The 13363-nt window shown below is 42.5% G+C and overlaps 1 protein-coding gene across 5 annotated transcripts in view; it reads right to left on the reverse strand.

Moving 5' to 3' along the window:
* The window catches only part of Bbs9 (Bardet-Biedl syndrome 9), a 370311-nt gene that overhangs the window by 124744 nt on the left and 232204 nt on the right, over positions 1 to 13363 (reverse strand). The gene's annotated exons all lie outside the window — the stretch shown is intronic.

A 13363-nucleotide genomic window follows, 5' to 3' on the forward strand; every position in this document is an offset into this window, starting at 1 on the left:
CATATGGAAACAATGATTCCTCCTGCTGAGCTAACCATCAAGACACTTGACACCTGATGGTCTAGAATCCCCCACAAAAGAACGGCCTGCTCATTCTCCAGCTTACTGGCTTCTCGCTGCTTTGACTTCAGGAACATCCACTATTAGTAAACAGAAAAGCACCATGGCGAGTCAAATTTAAGTTGTGTTCAGGGAAAACAAAAGCCATACTGAAAGGTCTCTGAAGATATGGAGATAACTACTTCTCTTGGCTCCAAGAGGGCAGTGTGTGCTGACTGCTATGAAGACATATGGAATAGCTGGGTGTGGTGGCACACGCCTTTAGTCCCAGCACTCCGGAGGCAGAGGTAAGAGGATCGCCATGAGTTCAAGGCCACCCTGAGACTACATAGTGAATTCCAGGTCAGCCTGAGCTAGAGTGACACCCTGATTGAAAAACCCAAAACAAAAAAGAAAGAAAGAGAGCGAATGAGTGACCCAGCTGGTGCCAAGAGTGCTAGTGTATGCCTCTAATCCCCGTGCTTGAGAGGCAGAGGTAGGAGGACTGCTGTGAGTTCGAGGCCAGCCTAGGACTACAGACAGAGTTCCAGGATAGCTTGGGCTAGAGTGAGACCCTGCGTCAAAAAATAAAAAAGAAAAAAGAAAGAAAAGAAAATAAAAAGAAAAAGAAAAAGGAAAGAGAGCTGAAGCTGGAGCTGGAGCTGGGCAGATGTCCAATGGTTAAAGGTGCTTGCTGACAAAGCCTGAAAGCCCGGGTTCAATTCCCCAGTACTCAAAAGCTAGATGCACAAAGTGCCATGCATCTGGATTCATATGCAGTAGTCAGAGGCCCTGATGTGCCCATACAAACACACATACTCTCTCTTTCTCTCTGCAAATAATAAAAAAATATTTTCAAAAAGAAAGAGCTGGCTGTGGAGGAACCATCTTCTGATTTGCATAAGATTGAAAGAAGAAGACCTGAAGCCATTAGTCAGTTTAAAAAAATTAAAAATAAATTTGCTAACAAACATTTTCTGTCAGTTTTGACTTAGCCAAAGCTTCTACAAAATAAAAAGAAAAAAAATCTGCAGTGAAATTACACTTAGTGGACTTATTTTGTTTTTCTTGATGAATATTTGAAATTCCTGCCTTTTTTTCCTGTTAGTTTTAACTCTATTGAATCTTGCATCAGCAACTAACAAAGGTATTCTATAAGCAACTGAAGACTTAACCAGGACTAGGCCAACCCCACATCAGAAAACTATAGTGCCTCACAATTGCCTCCCAAAGAATAATAAAATTCCAAATATTGGCATGTTCCTTAAAACCCTAACCTTTCCTTGAGTTTGAAGCTTTGTAACCAGGGCCCAAAAATGAGCCTCCAGGGTTGACAAACTCCCTGAAACTGAATCTAACTTTCTGCACGTTTTTATGCATTTCTGTAGAGGAAAGGCCCAAAAGTTTTCAGAGTCCCCATGGAGTCTCTGACCTCAAAGAAGTTCATAACTATAGCTTTTATATTCCCCTTTCATCACCTCCATCATATTTAATGGTCTACATTCACTATTATTTCACAAATCTGGAATTTCCAGCAGAGTTAAGAATTCTACCTGGTACCTTGAGGCAAAAAACATGATATCCCAGCTAGAGAAATGGCTCAACAGTTAAGGCACTTGCTTGCAAAGCCTGATGGCCAAGGTTCAATTCTCCAGTACCCACATAATGCTAGATGCACAAAGTGGCACGTGCATCTGGAGTTAGTTTGCAGTGGCAGGAGACCCTGACATGTCCATACTCATTCTCTCTTTCTGTCTACCTCTTTCTTTCTGTCTCTCAAATAAATAAACTTTGTTCAAAAAAGAAAACACATGATGGAGCTGGTATGGTGGCACATGCCTTTAATCCCAGCACTCAGGAGGCAGAAGTAGGAGGATCGCCATGAGTTTGCGGCCACCCTCAGACTATATAGTGAATTCCAGGTGAACCTGGGCTAGAGTGAGATCCTACCTTGAAAAACAAAACAAAAAAAACAAACAAAAGAAATGATGGGCTGGAGACATGGCTTAGTAGTTAAGGCATGTGCAAAGCCAAAGGACCCAGGTTTAATTCCCCAGGACCCATGTAGGCCAGATGCACAAGGTAGTACATGCGTCTGGAGTTCATTTTCAGTGGCTAGAGATCCTGGCATCATGCCTATTCTCTCTCTCTCTCTCCTTCTTTTTCTCTCTCAAATTCCCAAATAAATAAAAAGATATGATTTCTTTCACTCGAAATGTCTAAACCTTCACAAAGCTCTCCGAAATTTCCTCCTCACCACTTAACCCCACCAGTTCTCACACCCTGTTCATCACGGCATAATCAGGGTGACCAAACCTCGGCTGAGTCAGCTGGAGGAGGACTGGGCCAGTCCACCTGCAATGAACAATCATAAAAGGACTTATCCCAGGACGTGCTGTGAAATAAAGAGCACATAAATTTTAGGATACAAACTGGAATGTGATGCTGAAGTAACAGGACATTTTATGGCAGGTTTTCTCCCACTGCCTTTTACAGCACCCCAAACCATCCGGGTCCAGCACTTATGGAATAAGCTTTGGCATCACATGGACCCCAGCAACAGCCTGTCTCTTTATAGGTACAAAATAATAGTAATCAATCTCAACATTCATAATTATAAGTTTAATCTTAAATTGGTAAGGTTTTTTCCCCACTTTTATTTCAACTTTAATTTGGGACACTTGACTTGGCAAATTTAACAGGCAGCTATGAAATCATTTTTAGAAACTTTAGTGACAATTAAAACACAATTCATACCTCACATGAAGTATTTCCACTTCCTTGAATCCCCTGCAGGGAACTAAAGGGCTAGTAAATAAATTATTAGAATATAGTGCATAGGAGAGTCAAAGTGAAGATATTAACTAGAAGAATTTGGGGGATTTGCAACCATTTTTATCATTAACGATCCACGATTAGCATTCTTTCTCCTCTCCCCACTCCTTCTTCAAAAAAGTGAAGATCAGGCTGGGTGTGGTGGCACATGCCTTTACTCCCAGCACTTGGGAGGCAGAGGTAGGAGGATCGCCATAAGTTCAAGGCTCCCTGAGACTCCTAAGTGAATTCCAGGTCAACCTGGGCTAGAGTGAAACCCTACCTCGAAAAACCAAAAAAGAAAAGAAAAGAAAAGTGAAAATCAGGTAGTGTCCAAAATGTAAAACCTTCTTAAGCACAAAATAATAGCCCAGGCAAGCCAGCCATGTAGAACACACGTGTACTCCCAAGCATGTTGGAGGCAGCGGCAGGAGGAATGCCACATGTTGGAAGCCAGCCTGGGCTACATGGCGGGGCTTTCTCACAAAACCAAAGGGGTTAAACAAAAGCTCAAACATGTTTTCATATTCTAACTATATATATGAAATACAAAATCAATTCTACAAAAAAATCAATTCTGTTCATGTTTTTTTCTCTGAAGGCCTACAACATTTTATAAATATAACCGCTCTTTCATAACCTTTGCATGAAAAACATACACTACAATTGTCAAATTCAGATTCTACCATTGGTGCTGTGGCTTATGTAATCATACATTTTACTCTTTCATTGTCCACTTCTCTGCATTTCAATAAAACTATCCAGTTCAATAAAGTTCCTTCAATTTCGTGATTAGATTCGACAAACTATTAGAAAAAAAATATGAGTTCTACTGCTCTGAAACATTTTAACTAATGAACTAATTCCATAGGAATTATGATGTGATTGACAGTAGACACTGCTGGTTCCCAGTCCAATTATCAGTCACCTTTCCCCCTTCTTTCCAGTCAGAGCACACTCCTTCTCCAAGTGTGACAAGGAAAAGTGAACCTACTCTAACATTCAGTACATAGATATGCATGGTCTAAGGGAAGGGAAGGAGTTGAAATTTGCCCCACAGGGAGCACTCAGTTGTTTGTGTGCTTATGTCGGTGTGGCAGATTCTGTAGTCACAGTCGATGAAGAGCAGGAAAGGCACAGAGGATGCAGAACATAGTGGGCAGAGAACAAGGAATGCTGCTCAGCACCCTGTAATGTGCAGGGCAGCTCTGCCCTCAACAGAAAGAAATGCTGGTATAAGTCATGACGGAGTTTTGCAAGCCAGAAGCATCAGAATCTCACAGTGAGAACTTGTTAGAAACACAGAATGTGCACTTCTACCCCAAACCTGCGGAAACAGAAACTCTAGGGATAGGCCCTCGCATTTTAACCAGTCCCTGCTTAATGCTTACAAATGCTAAGGTTTCAAGGGCACAGGTCTAAGACTCAGGGTTAGAGAACTTTGAACCTTGAGGCTGCCACCTGATTCTGGCAATTTTAACTGTTATTGAAACACAGAGAAACACACACTTAGTTACCATTGATCCAAAATCTTAAACATTTACTATCTAGCCCTTTAAGCAAAAGCTTGGAGGCTAGAGAAATGGCTCAGCAGTCAAAGACACTTGCTTACAAAGCCTGATGTCCCAGATTCAATTCCCCAGTTCGCATGTAAAGCCAGAGGCACAAAGCAGAACATGCACCTGGACTTTGTTTGCAGTGGCAAGAGGCCCTGGGGTGCCCATGCTCATTCTATCCACCTCCCTCTCCTTGCAAGTAATATATTTTTTAAAAGGAAAAAAAAAAGCTTCACAATCCTAGAAGCCAATTGTGGTTCTTTTGTTATTTTTGACAGTTATTACTTAAGGAATTGATTATTTAGGAAGCCATAAGATGATCAGAACCTACAAGATGGGAGGGGAATGTTGCTGGATATGGACTTTTAGGGAAAACATTTATTTTGTAAGGAACACAGTCACAAAAGGATGTACTCATTCCTTTTGGCTATCATTCTATCTGGTGTGACACAAGAACTGCAGTGGGCACTCTGCCACCTGGGGATGGTCAGAGAAAGAGCAAAGCTAGACTAAGATAAGGAACAAAGGAATGAAGAGCTTAATATCCATCTTCATATACATGAGCACAGACAAGCTAGTTTTTCATAATGAGGCTGTATTATTTGAGTAATAAGAAAAAATTACAACTAACGGCAAAAGGGCCAGCCAAAAGCCAATGAGGAGGGAAAGCCAAAACAACTACAGGAATTTTTAATTGCCTTAAGTCTATATTTTAGTGTATATATGTGTGCAAATTCTAGAGCAGGACAGTTCTGGTTGGAAGCAAATTAATTTTTTTCTCCAATAATTGAAAAGAGCAACTATTTCCTTTTCTATTTTAACTGGTCCAATTTGAACTAACTGGCCACATTTGTTGAAAGGTAAACAAAGGCTGCCCGCAGAGTGCTGACCCAACTCACCATACCCACAATACTCTAAACAGACTATGACATGGGTGTTAATTCTAATTTATGTACCAAATCAAATGAATATTAAAATCTTCAAAGTGTAACAAGCCTCATTTCGAATGAACATAATTTAGCTCAGCATTTGCTAACACAGCACTTAGCACTGAAGAAGTCCTGGAGACAGAAGTCACGATCCCCACTGCAGTCGCTTTTGTTTGGGGGGAAATAGGAAGTCACGAGCCCCCCGCTGCAGTCGCTTCTGTTTGGGGGGAAACAGGAAGTCACGAGCCCCCACTGCAGTCGCTTCTGTTTGGGGGGAAACAGGAAGTCACGAGCCCCCACTGCAGTCGCTTCTGTTTGGGGGGAAATAGGAAGTCACGAGCCCCCACTGCAGTCGCTTCTGTTTGGGGGGAAATAGGAAGTCACGAGCCCCCACTGCAGTCGCTTCTGTTTGGGGGGAAATAGGAAGTCACGAGCCCCCACTGCAGTCACTTCTGTTTGGGGGGAAATAGGAAGTCACGAGCCCCCACTGCAGTCGCTTCTGTTTGGGGGGAAATAGGAAGTCACGAGCCCCCACTGCAGTCGCTTCTGTTTGGGGGGAAATAGGAAGTCACGAGCCCCCTCTGCAGTCGCTTCTGTTTGGGGGGAAATAGGAAGTCACGAGCCCCCCACTGCACTCGCTTCTGTTTGGGGGGAAATAGGAAGTCACGAGCCCTCACACTTGCAGTCACTACTGTTTAGAGGGGAAGTAGTAAAGACACACAGAACCCCAGGAACAGTGCATAGGACAAAAGTTTGCAGCATTATGGAGACAGAGGATGGACAAACAATCTAGTTAGAACTGAAATCATGGGTAAGGAGATACCAAAAGTGTAATTTACCTTACAAATAACAGGAGCTTAGAAGCTGTACTTTGAAAACATGGTATTTTTCATATAGTTGTATAGACAAAACTATAAAGTTTTTTTTTTAAGCAAACTGTTTGGAGTAAAACTATAAAAGATGCATTTATCTAGCAAGATGGCACATGTCTATAATCCCAACATTCAGGAGGCTGAAACAGGAAGATCTTGAGTCCGAGGCCAGACCTGGTCTACAGGGCAAAACTGTGTCCCAAAAAGCAAGTTAAAACAACAACAACAACAGCAGTAACAACAACAAAAACATGAGTCAGGGTTTCTTTTTATATACCTTTTTATAAGTTCACTGCATATTGTGGTTTGAATGTAGTGTCCCCAGAAGTTCCTATGTTTGAACACCTGGTGCCCAGCTGGTGGTGCTGTTTGGGAAGGTTTCAGCGGTGGAGCCTTGCTCAGTGAAGTGGTCACTGGGGACAAGCCTTGAGGTTTTGTAGCACAGTCCCACTTCCGGTCCTGCTGCTACTTCCTGCCTGTGGATGCAACAACCAGCTCCTCATTCTTGCCGTGCCTCCACAGTCATAAACTCCCCCTTGTGGGGCGTGGTGGCTCAAGTCTTTAGTCCCAGCATGTGGGAGGCAGAGGTAGGAGGATCACTGTGAGTTCGAGGCCACCCTGAGACTACACAGTGAATTCCAGGTCAGCCTGGGCTAGAGTGAAACCCTACTTCAAAAAACAACAACAGCAACACAAATTCCCCTCAAAACTGGAAATGGAAGAAAACCAACTCTTTCACTTCACTTCCTTCTGGTATTTTTATTCACAACAAAGAGAAGCGTAACCGCTACATTGTACTTGGAGATTTATCTTTGTTAAATCTTCAGTATATGCCAAGGTAAGGGGATGCTGTAATCCTCAAGGTTGACGATCAAGGATGCATGGCTGGCTTCCTGAACATCAGTCTTCACTTACACAAAGACGAAGCTGTCCCTAAAGCTAGAGCAACTGGGCATTCTGGGTCTCTGTGGCCAACTTAGGATCTGGTGCAAGGAAGAGTCCAAACCCCCACCGGACAAGGCACCAACCCAACAAGCAGCCAATCACTGTAGAGACTAATTCTCAGATGAATCATTCCATTACATGCTTGACCAAGTGGAAAAGCAAATTTGCTGTGTGATTGTGGTAACTGACAGTATTGACAATGTTATATAGCAAGTTCTGCAAACTCTCAAGTTTATACATCCACTGCAAGAGGAAAACAAGGGTGGTTTAGAGGTTGGGAGTAATGCTACTGTATTTCAGGACACATGAACCACAGGATATGAAAATGGCACTTGACCAAATAACCCACACAATTAAATATGGCTCTATAGCAGCTATAAACTCTGCCTGAAAATGTATCCTACTGTTACCTCCTTGCTAACCAATCTCTCATGAAGTGAACCAACACCAGAACTGCTAGGGACAGTCTCTTCATAAATACTACTAACCTCCCTATTACCTAACATCATGCTCTGGTGTGATTAGATGAGAGGTCACCCAGCCTCCAGTTTATGTATTACATTTGGCTCACTTATTAGAATTGGATCCAGAGTTTTTTCTGGGAGATATTTTCTCAAGCATTGCATAAGAAGGCAGTGATATTTTTTTTCTGGAAAATTTTCTTGCTATTATCCAATATAATATCAAAAAATAAATACAACCCTTTGTGTTGAAGGTCTAGGCCTTTGTCCAAGATTCTCATCTGCTCTTCATCTATTTCTGTTCCCTTAAAACTTAATAAAATCACCTGGATGTCTTTAGAGTACTTCAGAGATGCCTACTGCCTCTGAAGGAATGGAATATCACTTCTCTGCGTGGCTCAGTGTTTGATCAGTGGGTAATCACACCTGACCCTCTCGCTGACCACAGTGATTCTCAGTCTGAGCCGGCAGGGAAATGAAATGAATAAATGTCCTTCCAAAGTTGTTCTGTGAGTCCCGAGGCCCTGGCATGTGTGGTGGGGGGAGTTCTAGGCACGGGAGGTCAGAGGCTCTGGCTGGGAGAAGTCCTCAGCCTGAGCCACTCACAGCTCTCCCAGCTCTACAAACCCCAGCTTCCCACGAAACTGGCTTTACTGTCCTGGTGGCAGTAAAATTCTTAAAATTCTCCTTTGACTGGACATTTTCTCAAATGTCTGGAGCTCTAGTTTGCTGATAATCAACATTTGCAAGTTTGGCAAGAACCCTCTTTGGAACAGCTGCCTCTGATTTGCTTTCCCTCAGCAAAGCTTGGCCTGTATGCATTGGGCTCTGTGCAGCCAACACTGCCAATGCCTCTGGGCAACGAGGGGAAGGGAAAGAAACCAGCCAGTCCTGCTTTGTCACTAAGGAGAATCCCCCAACGAACTTCCCTGCACCTCTAAGCTCCTGTCTTGTTCTACTCAGCATTCTGAGCGCCTCTTACAGGCCATCTGTATATATCTTATTTATAAGTCACCAACCCCACACTCAGGATTTCATAGTCTAACAATTCTTTGATTCTATACACAACCGACTTGCCATCTATTAAGACTGAGAAAGAAATGCTGCTGATAAATCAAAAAATAAAGCCAATATCTCATTTTGCCCAACTCTTCTCAAACTACTTCACCGACTTCCATGCAAGCAAGTAAATAACAATTTTAGAATTAATGACCATCATTTTAGGCTCCTTCCTTTCCTACTTCCTTACTCATTTTAAAATTAAGTAAAAAGTGGATGCAACAGGAGAAACAAGAAACTTGGATAAATTCACAATTAGTTGGTTACACAATGGAAACAGTAAAAAAAAAAAAAAAAAAAAAGTTGCTCTAATTGGTTAGTGAAGAAAAGCACACTTTGTGAGTGATACCAGCTACAAATGCCACACAGTGTTCCATGTGAAGATGTCACACTAAAAACTGGTTAATGAGGGATGGAGAAATGGCTTAGCAGTTAAGGCCTGTGAAGCCTACAGACTCAGGTTCAATTCCCCAGTACCCATGTTTAAGCCAGATGCACTTGGTGGCACATGCATCTTGAGTTTATTTGCAGTGGCTAGAGGCCCTGGGGTGTGAATTCTCTCTCTGTTTTTCTCTCTTTCTCACAATTAAATAAATAAATATTTTAAAATTAATAAATAATCCACAGGACAATGACAACCTATGTCAATACGTGGCATGACAATGTTATAGTCTTCTAAGAAGCCTCACTTTTTACTACTCATTCACACATGACTCTTCCTCACAGCCTAACATCTGACCATTCCTAACCGTGCCCCCATTTGGCCAGCTCCCCACTGAGGACAGCTAGTGCAAGGATCTCCAGAATGACTCTGAGCTTGTAGGTGACGTCTACAGAGCCCACAGTGAGCGTGCGCTTCACGTCCTGCAGGTCTGTCAGGCTGACACCGAATCCAGCACCACTCTCTGAAGCCAGGCTTCATTATGGAGCGCTGGCACCATACAGAGGAGCGGAAGGAAAGAGCTCGCTGTTCTCACAGAACATGCAGTAAGCAGTTAGTTGCAGGAAAGCCAAGGGGAACATGAACTCGACATTACATGGTTGAATATTAATGAAACAGGAATATCTCGAAGTCTGGAAGTGATTTTGTTTTGTGATCTAGGTTATGGGGCTGAGGCATGTGGCGGTAACGTGCCTGCTGTGTGGATGAGGTCCTGAGCTTAGATCCCTTGGACCTACCTGAAATGTACTTGGGAAACTGACACAGGAGGGTCCCCAGGGCTTGCTGGCTCAACTGTCTAGATAAATCAGCAGGTTTCAAGCTCAGTGAGAGACAGAGAAGTGGCAGAAGACAACTGATATTGAGTTCTGGCCTCCATATGCATGTGGGCACACACATACATGCTCCTGTATGCACACAAACGCATACATGTGCACACTCGCATGCACACAAACACACACACCACAAAATAAAATCTAGGTTTTAAGTTCCAACAGGAGAAAGGACGAGTGAGTGGCCTGTAACAACTCATTTACCCGAAGCAAAAGGCGCTGGCGCTGATCGTACACAAACACCCAGGAAGATAAGACAAGATAAACGGCTCATCTGGAGAGGGCTCCCCATGCTGGCCTAAGTGTTGTGAGAAGGCAAGGCAGCTCGTCAGCAGGGTTTAGAACAATAAGCATATCAGGAGGGTGTGCTGTGGGTCCAGGCCTTGGGCTTAGGTCATCAGTTCAAAGGATGAACAAGATGTGGCTTTCTCACTGCAGAGTTTATATTACAGTTCCAAGCTTAACAAAGGGTTTCTCAGAACAAATCCAACCTAACACACCAGTGTCGGCTAGTTATGGTAATTAAAATCAAGGGGCCTTGTCCATGCTCCAAGTGTATTCTCTTGAGAAAAAGAATATATTATTTTAAGAAAACCAAGACAACACAGCCTCCAGGTTTGAGTTACAAGCCTCAGTTACATGCTCTCAGCAACCACAAAGGGCCAAGTAGCTTTTCTTCTTTCTCAACAGCTGGAAAAGTTGTGGGGCAAGGTATCTGGTCCAAAAATGTTACTCTTTTGGCTTTAGAATAGTTTTTCAAAAACAGAAAGAATTTCAAATAGACTAGATATCTTTATAGTTCATTAAAACCTTTCAATATTTGCCCAGTTTGTCAATCATTTCATTTGCATGTTGCTTATCAATTTCTCTAGTTTTTTTTTTTGCCCACTTAATTGGGATTTCTCATGTCTGTTAAGAAATAGGTTCTGAGATGTAGCACAAGTAAAAGATGCTTAGCCAAATAAAAACTGATATTGAGCCTTAGGGGATGGTCGAGATTGCTCAGCAGTTATGAACACTTGCTGCTTAAGCATGTGGGCCTCTCAGTCCAGAGACCATCGTTACCCCCACCCCTGCTGTGGCCATGCATACCTCAACCCTGCCCACAGTGGGGTGGAGGCAGGCAAATACCCAGGCTCACTGACAAGCAGCTGTGGGCTGAGGGAGAGATCCTGTCTCAGAGAAATGCACGTAAGAAAAGGACACCTGAAGTTCCCTAGTCTCTTTGTCATGCATAGGGTGCACACACATTAATATACCACACAACACAGCACATCAGACACATACTCCACACACACACACAAACGCACACACACATGCACAAAAGTGATGTTAACAGGAAAAAAATGGCTGTAAGATTAAAGCCCAAAACCTTGTCCAAAAATATCCAGGGATTTATAATCATGGAAAATACTAATAGAAATTTTAAAAAAAGAAAAAAAAATTCAGGGAAATCTGTATACATGGATCCTAGTTTATGCACTACTGGGTCTTTCTTCCCAGCTAAGAGAGAGAAAAAAAGAATCATGAACTATTAGTTATGGCCTCTCTGATGAGAACAGTCTATCGTTCAAATCTCATTCCACTAGGTATGGATGCGCTCTTCATTCATTGTGGTGGGGCGTTGTCTTGAACATGAAGTGTATCCTGGACCCCTTGGCCACGTTCAACCCATCAGCGAAGCTACGGCTTGTGTGATGGCCATGCTAACACTATTTACCAATGCACTCAATTGATTCCTCGGAGACAGTGGCCATCAGAACGACTGCCAGAAAAGTAGATGGCTTGTCTGACTGCAAGTGAGAAATGAAGAACGGTGGCATCTGTCACTGCACAATGTGGTCAGTCCTCCTCAGGACACTGGCAATGGATCTGTTAGGCCAGTTTTGAAGAAGTTCTCAATAACACCCAGGCTTCCGACAACTTGACTTCCCTCACAATGCCCACACTAGGACTAAATCTTTCTTCATTCTTTACCTAGCAACTTCCTCCGCCATCTGACCACTTTCTGTTCATCTTCCCACTATTTTTGATGAATCTAAAGTGAATGAAAGATTTCTGGCATCTTCCTTTAGCTACATTTTCCCTTCATAAATGGATGAAAGTAGTCAAATCACATAACATATGCTGAAAGTTTAATCAGTTATTAGCAAAATGATGGGAAAACTCCATTTCAAGGTATACATACATTCTTCACCCAGTTGCTGGGCCAATTCAGGGAGTTAGCTACATGTCTACAGCTCAGCTTCAGGACAGGGCTAATTTATTACTTGTTTCCTCCCCTCTAAAGGGGATGTCACATTTTCTTTTTTATTTTTATTTTTATTTTCTTTAGAGAAAGTGAGAAAGACAGACAGTGATGAGAGAGAAATGTCATGCCAGGGCCTCAGCCATTGCAATAGAACTCCAGACACTTGTGCCAACTAGTGGGCAGGTGCAACCTTGCACTGGCCTCACCTTTGTGCACCTGGCTAATGTGGGATATGGAGAGTAGAACATGGATCCTTAGGCTTCACAGGCAAGCGCCTTAACCGCTAAGCCATGCACCTCTCCAGCCCAGGATGTCACATTTTCTATTCAACACCGGTTTACCGGGGCATTTGGAAGGCTTAGAATCTGTTAGAACTTCTGCATATTAAAATATTCATTGTGTTATCATTGAGCATAACAAATGTCTTTATTCAGACTCATTCTAGTTCCCAATCTAATTTACGCTACCTAATGACCGTATGTTGTAAGCAACGTGTGTCTCCTTGGTGGTGTGTATATTAAAAAATGCCCCAAATGAACATCCAGCTTAACATAGTAAACTGATTAAATTTAGCATGTCCTAGAATTTATCTATTGCTGGCACTACCATTCACTATTAAAATACTAGAAAACAGAATGGGTTTCTCAGCAACAGAACAGTCACTTCAGATCTCTAGGAAATGGGTAGATTTGGATAAAAAGCCAGCATTCGGGGTTAAAAATTATTAGTTTCATCTAATACATATGTTTTAAGGTGATTAAAAGTCCTATGAGCATTATAATGGTATAATTGATGGTGTTATTAAAAGTCTTCTGAGCACGATTATGATGCAATCAGATTGAAGAGATGGCAAAGGACTGTCATTCCTGTCACCTGGAGTAAGGAAAAAAATCCATAAACCGTCCTCAGCCAACCGAACAACTGAAGAAAATTTTAACAAAGATGAAGATAGACATTAAAGTCATCCTTAAAAAGAGGTAAATCTGGGTGTGGTGGCACACACACCTTTAATCACAGTACTCAGAAAGCAGAGGTAGGAGGATCAGTTTGAGTTCGTGGTCACCCTGAGACTACATAGTGAGTTCCAGGTCAGCCTGAGATAGAGCAAGACCCAACTCAAAAAACCAAAACAAACAAAAACAAACAACAACAACAACAACACACA

This window comes from Jaculus jaculus, chromosome 16 (genome assembly GCF_020740685.1).
Source record: "Jaculus jaculus isolate mJacJac1 chromosome 16, mJacJac1.mat.Y.cur, whole genome shotgun sequence".
Taxonomy (NCBI): domain Eukaryota; kingdom Metazoa; phylum Chordata; class Mammalia; order Rodentia; family Dipodidae; genus Jaculus; species Jaculus jaculus.